Source organism: Pan paniscus, chromosome 21 (assembly GCF_029289425.2).
Source record: "Pan paniscus chromosome 21, NHGRI_mPanPan1-v2.0_pri, whole genome shotgun sequence".
Lineage (NCBI taxonomy): Eukaryota > Metazoa > Chordata > Mammalia > Primates > Hominidae > Pan > Pan paniscus.
The window spans coordinates 46,711,592-46,728,342 of record NC_073270.2 but is presented as its reverse complement, the minus strand read 5'-3'; the positions used below and the strand labels follow the sequence as shown (position 1 = coordinate 46,728,342).

The following is a 16,751-nucleotide window of genomic DNA, read 5'->3' as shown; positions in this document are numbered from 1 at the left end:
AGAGAAAATGCCTATTCCTATTATTAAGATTTGGAAGAAATTTCTTCTGGGGCACACAGAGAGACACAGTGCCAGCAAGTCAGTTAAAGTGGGAATTGGGGCTCTGATGTGGAAGGTGGATCTGGAACCCCGGGAACTCCAGTGTTTCTTTGCTTGGAACCATTTTATACTTTCTGCAGATCTAGAAGGCAGCTCCCCAAAATGGTCCCTGGGCCATTGCTTCTTTGGGCCATCTCAGGAGGTAAAGAAATGGCCTTTTGAATCACAAGTGAGCAAGGAGGTAAGAAGTCTTTCGTGGCCTGGGTTACTCCCAGCAGGTGAAGCTAGATACTGGCTGCTGTCTTTTACCCTGGACCCCGGATGGGCAACACAGGTGAATAATATCTTGCTCAGTCTGGAAAGACCCAAAGAGATAATTCACCCCTTTCCTTTATCTTCTGATGGGACATTTTGCCAAAATTCTTTCTGGACTTAGAAATGTTTTTTTGGCTCCAGAGTCCCTCTCTTGGGAGAGCAGAGGGCAGGAGATTCACAGCATCTTAAGAGTTTATAACACTAGGCCCCTGGGGCAGGCAGAAGCATGGCCCCCGAAGATATTTTGCATCAAAACTCCTGGAACCTGCAAACACTTTAACCTTAACATGGCCCAAGGGACTTTGCAGATGTGATTAAGCTAATGATCTTGAGATGGGAAGATGATCCTGGATTATCTGGCTGGGCTCAGTGTAATCACAAGGTCCTTATAAGAGGAAGGCAGGATGAAAGTCAGAGAAAGAGCCGTGATGATAGAGTCAGAGGTCAAGGCTCGGCATGGTAGCTCATGCCAGTAATCTCAGCACTTTGGAGGCTGAGGCAGGTGGGTTGCTTCAGTCCAGGAGTTTGAGACCAGCCTGGGCAAAACAGAGAGATCCTGTCTGTACAAAAAATACAAAAAGTTAGCTGGGTGTGGTGGTGCATGCCTGAAGTCCCAGCTACTTGGGAGGCTGAGGTGGGAGGATCACATGGGCCCGGGAAGCCAAGACTTCAGTGAGCCGTGATTGCGCCACTGCACTCCAGCCTGGGTGACAGAGTGAGATCCTGTCTCAACAACAACAACAACAACAATAACAAAAAGTAGAATCAAAGGTTAGAGTGATTCAATGGCTGGCTTGAAGATGGATAAGGGCCACAAGCCTATGGAATGTGGGCGGCCTTTAGAAGCTGGAAGAGGCAAGGAACACATTTTACCCTAGAGCCTCCAGGAAGAATGTGGCTCTGCGGAAACCTTGATTTTTCGCCCTGTTCTGACTTGCAGGACTGTAAAATACTATGTATTGTTTAAGTGGTTAAGTTGTTACAGCAGCAATGGGAACTGAATACAACCCCCCAACACACACACACACACACACACACTCCACATTTGAAATATGCCTTGTGGACTTGTCCTCATCTAGCCAAATATATCCAGCTATATAGGGAAAAGTCGTGTCTGGTGGGCTGGGGTTTGGTCATTCAGAGCCCAGAGCTGCCAGAGCCTGTCCAGGCACATTCCGAGGAGAGAGGGTTGGAGCCAACAGACTTCCAGTATCTCTACAACTGCTGGTCAGGGTGGCCCTGTGGAATGTATTTGGCTCCCCCAATCTGATGCCATTGAACATCTACTTTTTCTGGCTCTGAATCCAGGGCTGCTCATGGGGAGAGAATGCACTGGTCTGGCCAGTGATAAAATGCTGGTCCCTGCTGCTCGCTGCGCATTCACCTCAGCCTGTGCACTGATAGCAATAGCAACATGTGTTGAGAACTTACTCTGTGCCAACACTTTGCATGGGGGATCTCATGGAATTCTTACCAGGACTTCGTGCAGCTGGCTCTGCTTGACCATAGGCTGTCAGTGTGACCTTCAGAACGACCAGCAAGGCCTGAGATTTGGTTGCCCATTTGCAGCTCTGTGCTGAGAAGGCCTCAGGGTGCCAGCATGAGTACCCTTGGGGAGTAACACCTCCATTTTGTCTTAGTTCAGGCTGCTATAACAGAATACCACAGACTCGGTGGCTGAAATAACAGAATTTTATTTATCATGGTTTTGGAGGCTGAGATGTCCAAGTTCAAGGTACTGGAAGATTCAGTATCTGGTGGGGACACTCTTCTTGCTTTGCAGAGGGCTGTGTTCTTGTTGTATCCTCACATGGTAGAGAGGGGGAGATCTAGCTACTGATTGATTGAAAGAGAGAGAGAGAGGCCTCTCTTATGTTTCTTCTCTTTTTATTAATTTTTCTTTTTTTCTTTTTTCTTTTTTTTTTCCTTTTATGTTTCTTCTTAAAAGGGAACTAATCCCATTCATGAGAGCCCCACCTTCATGATGTAATCACCTCTCAAAAGTCTCACCTCTTAATACCATCCCATTAGGGATTAGGCTTCAACATATTAATTTTGGGGAGGACACAAACATTCAGTCCATAGTAACTTTGATCTTTCTCTCTCTTGATTTCTGTAGTTAGAATTCCTGAAAGCTGCCTTGACTCCTCCTGGAACAATGTGGGACATAAATAAACAAGTAGATGGTAACTAAAAAATCTGACTGCTGGGTGGACACAAACTGGTCCTCTAATCCTAACTTCATACTAAATTTTTGCATGATTCTCCCCTTGATCTCTGACCCTGGTCCTATACTGACCCCTAATCCCACATGGAGTGGGACAACCTACTCTCAGTTTACATGAATAGCTTATTGCGGGATTGGTATGTGCCAGGTGCTGGTCTAAGTGTTTTACATTTATTCATGGATTTAATCTTCCCAATGGCCCTAGGGATAGGCATTATTATAACTTCTGTTTTAGAATGAATGATTATATAGTATTTTTATTTTTATTTATTTTTGAGACAGGGCCACACCTTGTCACCCAGGCTGGAGGGCAGTGCCGTGATCTCAGCTCACTGCAGTCTCACCCTCCCAGGATCAAGTGATTCCCCCACCTCAGTCTCCTGAGTAGCTGGGACTACAGGCACATACCACCATGCCTAGCTAATTCTTTTTTTAAAAATTTTTGGTAGAGATGGGGTTTCACCATGTTGCCCAAGCTAGCCTTAAACTCTTGGATGATGCTCCCGCCTTGGCCTCCCAAAGTGCTGGGATTACAGGTGTGAGCCACCATGCCCAGCTGTATTTTTAAAGTATGAATTGAGCTTCAGACTCTATTTGAAATAGATACAAATTAATATATTAAATTAATTAATTCACTCATTCATTCACCAAACATGTATCACATTCCTGCTTTCTACAAGGCCAAGGGTCAAGTGCTGGGGATACCAGAAGATAAGGCAGATACAGGAGGGGGCTCCAGCCTGCAAAGCTGATAGCCCAGTTTCATCTCCTCCCCATCTGCTTCAGCTCATTGGCAGCTCCCTTCCCAGGTGGGATATTGAGGGGTGTCATGTTGACTTCTTAGTTTCAGGCAAAGGTCCTTTCCCAGACCCTCCTTCCACTCTAGGGAACAGAAGAGTCAGGGAGGTGCTAAGAAACAGAAGTGAAACTTCATTAGATGATCTGGTGAATTTGAATGCATTGTCATCTTCAGAGTTGGGGGTGAAAGGGCGTGGGCTTAGCTACCACTTCTGAGAGCAGCACATCGGCTTTGCACAGGGGACAGGTGCTGGGGCTGTGCCCAGGTGGGTACCAAGACCAGCAAGTGTCCCTTGCATGTCCGTCTTCCCCTTTCTCACAGGAAGGGCAGGTGGATGGGAAGTCAGGCTGTTTTAACTTAGCTGTTTCCCTAGCAGTAAACTCAGCAGGTGTCAGCAACTATTTGTTGAATGAACAGATGAACCCCACTTGGGTTTCAAGCCCAGCTGGGCAGTTTAGCAGCTGTGTGGCCCTGAGAAAACTGCTTTCTTCTCTGTGTTTTCCCTTTGTCATCCATCAGGAGAGGACAGTGAAACCTACTAGTGTTTATTCAGTATTTCAATCTTGTAAAAAAAAAAAGCGCTTTTTAAATTTAAAATAAACATAAAGAAAATCACCAAGACAAATGTATGCTTCAATGAGTTATAAAGCAAACATCTTTGTAACCACTACTCAATTTAAGATATAGCATTTTGCAAGCCCCCTCCTCAAGTTTCCCTTCCCAATCTTAGCCCCCTTACTCCCTCCACCATGAACTAGTAACATGACTTTCACAGTAATCACTTTCTGGCAATACTTTGTTTTATCACCTAAGTGCGTATTCCTAGATACTATTGTTTAGACTTGCCCACAAAGAAAAAGATGCATCCTTGTAGTCCCAGCTACACAGGAGGCTGAAATAGGAGAATCACCTGAGCCCAGAGAGGTTGAGGCTGCAGTGAGCCGTGATTGCACCACTGCACTCTAGCAGAAGCGACAGAGCGAGATTCTGTCTCAAAAAAAGAGATACTTTTTTTTTTTCTTTTGAGACAGAGTCTCGCTCTGTCGCCCAGGCTGGAGTGCGGTGGTGTGATCTTGGCTCACTGCAAGCTCCACCTCCCAGGTTCATGCCATTCTTCTGCCTCAGCCTCCCGAGTAGCGCCCGCCACTATGCGCGGCTAATTTTTTGTATTTTTAGTAGAGACAGCGTTTCACCGTGTTAGCCAGGATGGTTTCCATCTCCTGACCTTGTGATCCACCTGCCTCGGCCTCCCAAAGTGCTGGGATTACAGGCGTGAGCCACCGCGCCTGGCCAAGAGATACATCTTTAAAGCCTCTTTTATTTATTTATTGTTTATTTTACTTTTTTTTTTTTTTTTTTAAAGAAATGGAGTCTTGCTTTGCCACCAAGGCTGGAGTGCAGGGGTGCCATCACAGCTCATTGTAGCCTTGAACTCCTGAACTCAAGTGATCCTCCTGCCCCAGCCTCCTGGGCAGCTGGGACTACAGGTGCATGCCATCATGCATGCCTGGCTTAAGGTCTCTTTTAATCTATAAGTTTTCCCCTACCCTTTCTTTTCCTCAGCAGTTATCTGTTTAGCCAGTAGAGTTTCCCACAATCTGCATTTTGCTGACTGCATTGTCACCATGCAGGTCTATGAGTTCATCTGTCCTCATGCTTCCTGCAACTTGGAAGCTGGACTCAGAGGCTTGATCAGACTTGGGTCCAATCCCTTTGGCCACGTTCTCAGTAGGCTTGTGTTTCATCCGGAAGCACATTATGTAGGATCATCCTCTTTTTATGTTGGCAACTGTTGATGCTCATCATGGGTAAGTCCGTTAATTCATCGGGGATAGCAAAGTGATAGCATTCCAGTCCTATCTTTTCTTTTTCATGTATGAGGAGGAACACTTTTAGAAAGTGACACTCCCCCTCAATTACTCTGTTACTCAGTGGTACAGTTCATATAGGAAAGGCAGAATAAATGCTTGATTCTATTTACCAATGTTCAAGAGAATTAATTAGTTCTTTATCATTATTTGAAAGAGACCAATATGGTTTCTTTTCAATATCATTATAAGCTCTAGGATTTAACCATATTTGATGGATTACAATCAGTTATAAGAATTATTCTTTTTCGGCTGGGTGTAGTGGCTTATACCTGTACTCCCAGCACTTAGGGAGGCTGAAGCAGGACACTCAGTTGAGCCCAGGAGTTCCAGATCAGCCTGGGCAACATAGTGAAACCGCATCTCTACAAAAAATACAAAAATTAGCTGGGCACAGTGGTGTGTGCCTGTAGTCCCAGCTACTCAGGAGGCTGAGGTGGCAGGATTGCTTGAGCCCAGGAGGTTGAGTCTTCAGTCAGCTGTGATGGTGCCATTGCACTTCAGCCTGGGTGACAGAGCGACACCCTGTCTCAAAACAACAACAACAAAGAGAACAAAGAGTTCTTCTCCTTCTTCTTCTTCTTCTTTTTTTTTTTTTTAGATCGAGTCTGGCTCTGTTACCCAGGCTGGAGTGCAGTGGCACCATCTCAACTCACTGCAGCCTCCGCCTCCCAGGTTCAAGCGATTCTCATGCCCTAGCCTCCCGAGTAGCTGGGATTATAGGCACACGCCACCATGCCCGGCCAACTTTGTTATTTTAGTATAGATGGGGTTTCACCATGTTGGCCAGGCTAGTCTCGAACTCCTGGCCTTAAGTGATCTGCCTGCCTTGGCCTTCCAAAGTGCTGGGATTATAGGCATGAGCCACCACACCCTGCCAAGAATTCTTTTTTTAAAAAAGTTTTTTTAAAATTGATTTAAGCCACAGTTTCTATAAGAATTACTCTTTTTGAAGCCCAAATGGTCCCATTCTTGGCCAGTGAGACCCTCTTTAGGTTGGCTCTTGAGTCCTTTTGCTATAACCCTAGTCGTCTCTGAGAGAGTCATCTCTGATGCCATGCTTTCTGTATGACAGGATGTACCAAATTAATCTGCTTTCAAAATGTTCTGCTCCAGACCTGGAATCAGCTTTTTCTCCAGGAAGTCCTTTTATTTTTATATATTTTTTGAGATAAGGTCTCACTCTGTCACCCAAGCTGGAGTGCAGTGGTGCCATTACGGCTCACTGCAGCCTTGACCTCCTGGGCTCAACTGATCTTCCCACCTCAGCCTCCTGAGTAGCTGGGACTACAGGCATGCACCAATATGCCCAGCTAATTTTTGTATTTTCTGTAGAGAAGGGCTTTCTCCATGTTGCCCAGGCTGGTCTTGAACTCCTGGGCTCAAGCAATCCACCCACCTTGGCCTCCTAAAGTGTTGGGATTACAGGCGTGAGCCACTGTGCCTGGCCCCGTTTTATTTTTAAACGGAAAATAGGGTTTCATGACCACTGTCTGGATGCTAGGGATGCAGATGGCTACTGATTTGGTCATTAGGAAATATATTTTATCACACACACACCTTTCAGCCAGAAACCAGGAGGATAGCACCCTGTGTTCATACTAATAATTCCAATTCACACTTAGGTTTTTCACTTAATCTTTTCTATATTACATCTCTCCTTTCTTCCATATTGAGAATCAGATCCTCAATAATACAGGAGATGATAGAATTAAAACAGTCTGTAATTACTTATTTTCCTTATCCCACATTACACACGCAATGGTCTCAAAATGACAGCAGTAATAGCATCAACAAAATAATTACTGGAAACAGTTTAAAAAGTTTTTTGTTTTTGATTATGGTCTTCTCATTATTCCTATTTTAAAAGTGGTCTTGTAGGGCAGTGGTCCCCAAGCTTTTTGGCATCAAGGACCGGTTTTGTGGAAGACAGTTTTCCACAGATTGGGGTAAGGGATGGTTTTGGGATGATTCAAGCACATTGCACTTATTATGCACTTTATTTCTATTATTATTACATTGTAATAGATAATGAAATAATTATACAATTCTTCATAATGTAGAATCAGTGGGAGCCCTAGCTTGTTTTCCTGCAACTAGATGGTCCCATCTGGGGATGATGGGAGATAGTGATAGATCATCAGGCATTAGATTCTCACAAGGAGCCCACAACTATATCCCTTGCATGCACGGTTCACAATAAGGTTCGCACTCCCATAAGAATCTAATGCTGCCACTGATATGATGGGAGGTGCAGCTCAGGCGGTAATGAGAAATGGGTAGTGGCTGTAAATACAGATGAAGCTTCACTTGCTTGTCTGCTGCTCACCTCCTGCTGTGCAGCGTGGTTCCTAACAGGCCACAGACCAGTACCAGTCCATGGCCAGGGGGTTGGGGACTGCCGTTGTAGAAGGTGGAGCAAGATGGCTGAATAGAAGGCTCCATCTCCCCATCCCCCACAGGAACATAAAATTTAACAACTATCTACACACAAAAAAGCACCTTCATCATAACAACCAACAATTGGATGAGCACTCACAGTACCTGATTTTAACTTCATACTGTTGAAAGAGGCAATGAAGAAGGTAGGGAAGACAGTCTTGAGTTGCTGATGCCACCCGTCCCCATCCCATGGCAGTGGCTATGTGGCGTAGAGAGAGAATCTCTGTGCTTGGAAGAGGGAGAGCGCAGCTATTGTGAGACATTGCATTGAATTTGATGCTGCTTTGTCACAGTGAAAGCAAAACCGAACTGAACTCAGCTGACAGCTGATGATGGAGAGAGTATTTAGACCAGCCCTAGCCAGAGGGTAATTGCCCAAGGGAATTGCCCAACCCAGTGGATGGAACTTGAGTTTCAGCAAGCCTTACCACCATGGGGGTAAAATGCTCTGGGTTGTAAATAAACTTGAATGGCAGTCAAGGTCACAAGGACTGCAGTTCCTAGGCAAGTCCTAGTGCTGAGCTGGGCTCAGAGTCAGTGGACATGGCGGGGGCACATGACCTACTGAGACACCAGCTGGGGCAGCTAAGGGAGTACTTGCACCACCCTCCCCCCAACTCCAGGTAGCACAGCTTGCAGCTGTGCAAGCTCCTTCCACTTGAGGAGAGGAGAGGGAAGAGTAAAGAGGACTTTGTCTTGCATCTTGGATGCCAGCTCAGCCACAGTAGGATAGGGTACCAGTTAAGGTCATAAGGTCCCCATTCCAGGGCCTAGCTCCTGGATGATATTTCTAGACACACCCTAGGCTAGGAGGGAGCCTACTGCTTTGAAGGGAAGGACTCAGTCCTGGCAGGATTCATTACCTGCTGATTAAAGGGTCCTGGGACCTTGAAGAACCAGCAGCGATACCCTGGTATCTACCATGGGCCTTGGTTGAGACTCTGAGACATGTTGGCTTCAGGTGAGACCCAGCACATTTCCAGCTGTGGTGGCTATGGTGAGAACCATAGTGAGAACACTCGCTTGAGTAAAGCAGAGGAAAAAGTAAAGGGGACTTTGTCTTATACCTTAGATACTAGCTCAGCCACAGTGGACTAGACCACAAAGAGGGTTCTTGGGGTCCCTGGTTTCAGGCCTTGCCTTTTAGATGCCATTTCTGGACCTGCTCTGGGTGGGAGGGAAACCCACTGCCCTGAAGGATGAGTCCCAGGCCTGGCAACATTCACTACAAGCCGACTGAAGAGCCCTTGGGTCTTCAGTGAACGTTGGTGGTAGCCTGGCAGTAGTCCTATGGGCCTGTCGTGGTGATGGCCACAGGTTGAGGCCCCTCTGCTTATGGAAGTGGGAGGGAAGTGTGGGAAGGATTATGTCTTGTGGTTTGAGTGCCAGCTCAGCTGCAGTAGAATAGAACACCAGGTAGATTTCTAAGCTTTTTGACTCCAGTCTCTGGCTCCCAGACAGTATCTCTGCACCTGCTTGGGGCCTGGGGGAACTGGGTGCCTTGAAGGGAAGGACATAAGCCTGGCTGGCTTTGCCACCTCCTGATTGTAGAACCCTAGGGCCTTGAGCAAACATAGGCAGTAGCCAGGTGGCAGTTACAGCAGGCCTTGGGCAAGACCTAATGCTGCACTAGCTTCAGGTCTGACCCAGCACAGTCCCAGTGATGGTGGCCACAGGTGTGCTTGTGTCACTTCTCCCCCAGCTCTAGGCAGCACAGCACAGAGAGAGAGAGAGAGAGAAAGTCTCCATTTGTTTGGAAGAAAGTAAGGGAAGAGAACAAGAATCTCTATCTAGTAATCCAGAGAATTCTTCTGGATCTTATCCAAGGCTACCAAAGTGGTACCTCTGCAACTCTGCAAGAACCACAGCATTACTGGGCTTGGGGTGTCCCTTAATGCAGATGCATTTGCAGTGACCAAACACTTAGATCACAACACCCAAGTCCCTTTGAATACGTGGAAAGCCTTGTCCTTCCACAATACTTGTCCTTCACAGTCTGGGCTTGTTTGTACCTGTCCACAAGAAAGGCAAGTACAAACAAACCCAGACTGTGAAGAGTACAACAGATACCTAACTGTTAAATGCACAGTCACTGACAAACATCCACAAGCATCAAGACCATCTGGGAAAACATGGCGTCACCAAACAAACTAAATAAGCCCGTGGGGACCAATCCTGGAGAGACAGAGATATGTGATCTTTCAGATAGAGAATTCAAAATAGCTATTTTGAGGAAACTCAAAGAAATGTAAGAAAAACCAGAGAAGGAATTCATAATTCTATCAGACAAATTTAACAAACAGATTGAAATAATTAAAAAGAATCAGGCAGAAAGTCTAGAGTTGAAAAATACAATTGACATGCTGAAGAATGTACCAGAGTCTCTTAATACCTGAATCGATCAAGCAGAGAAAGAATTAGTGAGCTTGAAGACAGGCTGAAAATGCACAGTCAGAGGAGACAAAAGAAAAAAGAATAAAAAAGAATAAGGCATATCTACAAGATCTAGAAAATAGCCTCAAAAGGGCAACTCTAAGAGTTACGGAGCTTAAAGAGGAGGTAGATAAAGAGATAGGTGTAGAAAGTTTATTCAAAAGGATAATAACAGATAACTTCCCAAACCTAGAAAAAGATACCAATATCTAAGTATGATAAGGTTATAGAATACCAAGCAGATTTAACCCAAAGACTACCTCAAGCCACTTAATAATCATACTCCCAAAGGTCAAGGATAAATAAAGGACCCTAAAAGCAGCAAGAGAAAAGAAACAAATAACATACAATGGAGTTCCAATATGTCTGGCCACAGACTTTTCCGTAGAAACCTTACAGGACTGGAGAGCATGCCATGACATATTTAAAGTGCTGAAGAAAAATAAGCCTTTTACCCTAGAATACTATATCAGATGAAAATATCCTTCAAACATGAAAGAGAAATATTTTCCCAGACAAACAAAAGCTGAGGAATTTCATCAACACCAGGCCTGTTCTACAAGAAATGCTAAAGGCAATACTTCAGTCAGAAAGTAAAGGACATTAATGAGCAATAAGAAATCATCTGAAGGTACAAGACTCACTGGTAATAGTAAGTACACAGAAAAACAGAATGTTATAACACTGTAACTGTAGTGTGTTATACTGCTCTTAAGTAGAAAGACTAAGAGATGAACCAGTAAAAATGATGACTACAAAAGCTTTTCAAGACATAGGCAGTACAGTAAGACATAAATCGAAACAAAAAGTTAAAAGCAGGGGGATGAAGTTAAAGTGTAGAGTCTTTATTAGTTTTCTTTTTGCTTATTAGTTTATGCAAGCACTATGAAATTGCTATCAGCTTAAAATGATGGGTGATAAGATAGTATTTGCAAGCCTCATGGTAACCTCAAATCAAAAGCATACAATGCATACACAAAAAATAAAAAGCAAGAAATTAAATCATATCACCAGAGAAAATCACCTTCACTAAAACGAAGACAGAAAAAAAAGGAAAGAAGGAAGAGAAGACCACAGAACAAAAATGACAAAATAGCAGGAGTAAGCCCTTACTTATCAATAACATTAAATATAAATGGACTAAATTCTCTAATCAAAAGACACAGAGTGGCTGAATGAATTAAAAAAATAAGACCCAATGATCTGTTGCCTCCAAGAAACATACTTCACACACAGACTGAAAATAAAGGGATGGAAAATAATATTCCATGCCTCTTAAACCAAAAAAAGAGCAGGAGTCACTATACTTATATCACACAAAATAGATTTCAGGACAAAAACTATAAGAAGAGACAAATAAGGTCACCATATAATGATAAATGAGTTAATGCAGTAAGAGGATATAACAATTGTAAATATACATGCACCCAACATTGGAGCACTCAGATATATAAACCAAATACTATTAGACCTAAAGAGAGAGATAGACTCCAATACAATAACAGCTGGAGACTTCCACATCCCACTTTTAGCACTGGACAGATCTTCCAGACAGAAAAATCAACAAAGAAACATTGAACTTAATCTGTACAGTAGACCAAATGGACTTAATAGATATTTACAGAACATTTCATCCAGTAGCTGCAGAATATGCATTCTTTTCCTCAGCACATGGATCATTCTCGATGATATACCATATGTTAGATCACAAAAAAAATCTTGAAACATTAAAAAAATTTGAAAAATATATCAAGTATCTTTTTGACCACAATGGAATAAAACTAGAAATCAATAACAAGAGGAATTTTGGAAACTATACAAACACATGGAAATTAACAATATTCTCATGAATAACCAGTGGGTCAATGATGAAATTAAAGAGGAAATCAGAAAATTTCTTGAAACAAATGATAATGGAAACATAACATACCAAAATCTATGGGATACAGTGAAAGCAGTACCAAGAGGGAAATTTATAGTTACAAGCATCTACATCAAAAAAGAAGAAAAATTTCAAATAAACAATTTAATGATACATCTTAAAGAACTGGAAAAGCAAAAGCAAACCAAACCCAAAATTAGTAGAAGAAAGGAAATATTAACAATCAGAACAGAAATAAATGAAATTGAAACAAACAAAAAACAATACAAAAGATCAACAAAACAAAGTTTTTTTGAAAGATAAACAAAATTGACAAACCTTTAGACAGACAATTGAAGAATAAAAGAGAGAAGACAAAGAAATAAAATCAGAGATGAGAAAGGAAATATTACAACTGATACTGCAGAAATTCAAAGGATAATTAATGGCTAGTATGAGCAAATATATACTAATAAGTTAGAAAATCTGGAAGAAATGGATAAATTTCTAGATACATACAACCTACCAAGATTGAATCATGAGGATCCAAAACCTGGCCAGGCACGGTGGCTCATGCCTGTAATCCCAGCATTTTGGGAGGCCAAGGCGGGCGGATCATGAGGTCAGGAGATTGAGACCATCCTGGCTAACACGGTGAAACCCCATCTCTACTAAAAATGCAAAAAATTTGCTGGGTGTGGTGGCGGGCACCTGTAGTCCCAGCTACTCAGGAGGCTGAGGAAGGAGAATGGCGTGAACCTGGGAGGCGGAGCTTGCAGTGAGCTGAGATCATGCCACTGTACTCCAGCCTGGGTGACAGAGCGAGACTCTGTCTCAAAACAAAAACAAAAACAAAAACAAAAAACAAAAAACAAAAAACAAAACCTGAACGGACAAGTAACGAGTAATGAAATAGAAGCTGTAGTAAAAAGTCTCCCAGCACAGAAAATCCTGGGACCAGATGGCTTCACTGCTAAATAAAACATTTAAAGAAGAACTAATACCAATCCTACTCAAACTCTTCCAAAAAATAGAGGAGGGAGGAATACTTCCAAACTTATTCTATGTGGCCAGAATTACCCTGATAGCAAAACCAGACAAAGACACATCAAAACAAACAAACAAACAACAACAACAAAAAACAAAAACTACAGGCCAATATCCCTGATGAATTTTAATGCAAAAATCCTCAACAAAATACTAGCAACCAAAATTGAACAACACATTAAAAAGATCATTCCTTATGACTAAGTAGGATTTATCCCAGTGATGCAAAGATGGTTCAACATATGCAAATAAATCAATGTGGTACATCATGTCACAGAATGAAGGACAAAAATCATAAGATCGTTTCAATTGATGCTGAAAAAGCATTTGATAAAATTCAACAGCCCTTCATGATAAAAACCCTCAAAAAACCTGGGTATAGAAGGACATACCTCAACATAATAAAACCCATATACAACAGACCCATAGCTAGTACCATACTGAATGGGGAAAACTGAAAGCTTTTCCTCTAGGATTTGAAGCACAACAAGGATGGCCACTTTCATCACTGTTATTCAACATAGTACTGGAAATCCTATCTAGAACAATCAGACAGGAGAAAGAAATAAAGGGCATCGAAATTGGAAAGAAAGAATTCAGATTATCTTTGTTTTCAGATTATATAATCTTTATATTTGAAAAAATCCAATGACTCCACCAAAAAATTATTAGAACTGATAAACAAATTCAATAAGGCTGCAGGATACAAAAACAACATACAAAAGTCAGTACCATTTCTATTTGCCAACAGCGAACCACCTGAAAAAGAATTCAAGAAATTAATCCCATTTACAATTGCCACGAATAAAATAAAATACCTGGGAATTAACTTAACCAAAGAGGTGAAAGATCTCTACAATTAAAATGATAAAACAGTGGTGAAAGAAACTGAAGAGGACACAAGGAAATGGAAAGATATTTCATATTCATGGATTAGAAGAATCAATATTGTTAAAATGTCCTTACTACCCAAAGGAATCTACAGATTCAATGCAATCCCTATCAAAACACCAATGACATTCTTCACAGAAATAGGATAAACACTCCTAAAATTTATATGGAACCACAAAAGACCCAGAATAGCCAAAGCGATCCTGAGCAAAAAGAACAAAACTGGAAGAATCACATTACCTGACTTCAAATTATATTACATAGCTATAGGAACCAAAACAGCATAGTACTGGCATAAAAACAGACACATGCACTAGTAGAGCAGAATAGAGAACTCCCGAATGAATCCATATATCTAGGGTGAACTCATTTTTGGCAAAGGTACCAATAACATACATTGGGGAAAGGACATTCTCTTCAATAAATGGTGCTGGGAAAAGTGGATATCCACATGCAGGAGAATGATACTAGACTCCTATCTTTCACCACATAGAAAAATCAAATCCAAATGGATTAAAGACTTAAATGTAAGACCTCAAACTATGAAACCACAAAAAGAAAACACTGAGGAAACTCTCCAGGACATTGGAGAGGTAAAGGATTTCTTGAGTAATAATAACCCACAAGCACAGGCAACTAAAGCAAAAATGGACAAATGGGATCACACCAAGTTAAAAAAAACTTCTACACAGCAAAGGAAACAATCAACGAGTGAAGAGAAACCCATAGAATCACAGAATCATAGAATCCCATAGAATCATAGACAACCCATAGAATCATAGAATCACAGAATGAAGGACAAAAATCATAAGATCATTTCAATTGATGCTGAAAAACCATTTGATAAAATTCAACAGCCTTCATGATAAAAAAACCCTCAAAAAACCTCCCATAGAATGGGAGAAAATATTTGCAAACTACCCATCTGACAAGGGACTAATAACAGAATATATAAGGAGCTCAAATAACTCTATAGGAAAAAACCTAATAATTCTATTAAAAATGGGCAAAATATCTGAATAGACATTTCCCAAATGAAGACATATAAATAGCACACAGGTATATGAAAAGGTGCTCAAAGTCATTGATCATTAGAGAAATGCCAATCAAAACTACAATGAGTTATCATGTCACCCCAGTTAAAATGGCTTTTATCCCAAAGACAGGCAATAACAAATGCTGGTGAGGATATGGAGAAAAGGGAACCCTTGTACACTGCTGGTGGGAATGTAAATTAGTACAACCACTATGGAGAACAAGTTGGAGGTTCCTCAAAAAACTAAAAATAGAGCTACCGTACAATCCAGCAATCCCACTGCTGGGTATATACCCAAAACAAAGGAAATCAGTATATCAAAGAGATATTTGCACTCTCATGTTTACTGCAGCACTATTCACAATAGTCAAGATTTGGAAGCAATCCATCAACAGATGAGTGGATAAAGAAAATGTGGTGCATATACACAATGGAATACTATTCAGTCATAAAAAGAATGGTATCCTGTCATTTGCAACAACATGGTTGGAACTGGAAGTCATTATGTTAAGTGAAATAAGCTAGGCACAGAAAGACAAACTTCGGGCTGGGTGCAGTGGCTCATGCCTGTAATCCCAGCACTTTGGAAGGCCGAGGCTTCCAAAGTGGATCATTTGGATCATTTGAGGTCAAGAGTTCAAGACCAGCCTGGGCAACATGGTGAAACCCCATCTCTACTAAAAATAAAAAAAATTAGTTGGGTGCAGGAGCACGTGCAGGAGCGCATGCCTGTAATCCCAGCTACTCTGGAGGCTGAGGCAGGAGAACCTCTGAAGCCTGGGAGGCGGAGGTTGCAGTGAGCCAAGATTATGCCATTGTACTCCAGCCTGGCAACACAGTGAGAGACTCTGCTGCAAAAAAAAAAAAAAAAAAAAAAAAAAAACCTGCATGTTTTTGCTTATTTGTAGGAGCTAAACATTAAGATGATTGAACTCATGGAGACACAGAGTAGAAGGATGGTTAATGGGTACAAAAAATTAGGAAGAATGAATAAGACCTACTATTTGCTAGCACAACAGGGTGACTATCATAAAAAATAGTTGTACATTTAAAAATAACTAAAAGAGTAATTGGATTGTTTGTAACACAAAGGATAAATGCTTGAGGTGATGGATACTCCATTTACCCTGATCTGACGATTACACATTGCGTGCCTCTATCAAAATATCTCTGTAAGCCACAAATATTAATATATACACTTATGGCCCGGTGCAGTGGCTCATGCCTGTAATCCCAGCACTTTGAAAGGCCAAGGCAGGAGCATTACTTGAGCCCAGGAGTTTGAGACCAGCCTGCAATATAGTGAGACCTTGTCTCTACAAAAAAAAAAAAAATCCTTAAAAAATAAGCTGGGCATGGTGGTGTGCACCTGTGGTCCCAGCTACTGGGGAGCTTTGGCAGGAGGATCCCTTAAGCCCAGGAGGCAGAGGTTGCAGCGAGCTGAGATTGCGCCACTGCACAACCGCCTGGGCAACAGAGTGAAACTCTGTCTCAAAACAAAAACAAAAACAAAACAAAACAAAACAAAACCACTATGTACCCACAAAAATTAAAAATAAAAAAAGTGATCCTGTAGCTACATTGTCAGGGTGTATAGCCATTACCTGCTATATTTTCTCCTTTACAATTCTTATTTAGTCTTAGTTGCATAAGTAACTATATGTTTAACATTCATTACCAGTTTTTTAAATTTCATTTTTTGTCTTCCTAGTCATTTTCCTTGTCTGAAGCTTTTTATCTAAGACGTTTACAGGAAGAACCCATGAGAACAATATCCTCTGAGTTATTTCATG

At 41.8% G+C, this 16,751-nt stretch overlaps 1 long non-coding RNA gene across 1 annotated transcript in view; it reads right to left on the bottom strand.

The window, feature by feature from the left end:
* The window catches only part of LOC130541052 (uncharacterized), a 46,571-nt gene extending 38,570 nt beyond the window's left edge, over positions 1–8,001 (bottom strand). Inside the window, exon 1 of the long non-coding RNA XR_008955093.1 lies at positions 7,793–8,001. This is a non-coding gene — a long non-coding RNA (uncharacterized LOC130541052). The remainder of the gene's footprint in view (positions 1–7,792) is intronic.
* Between the last annotated feature and the right edge of the window lie 8,750 nt (positions 8,002–16,751).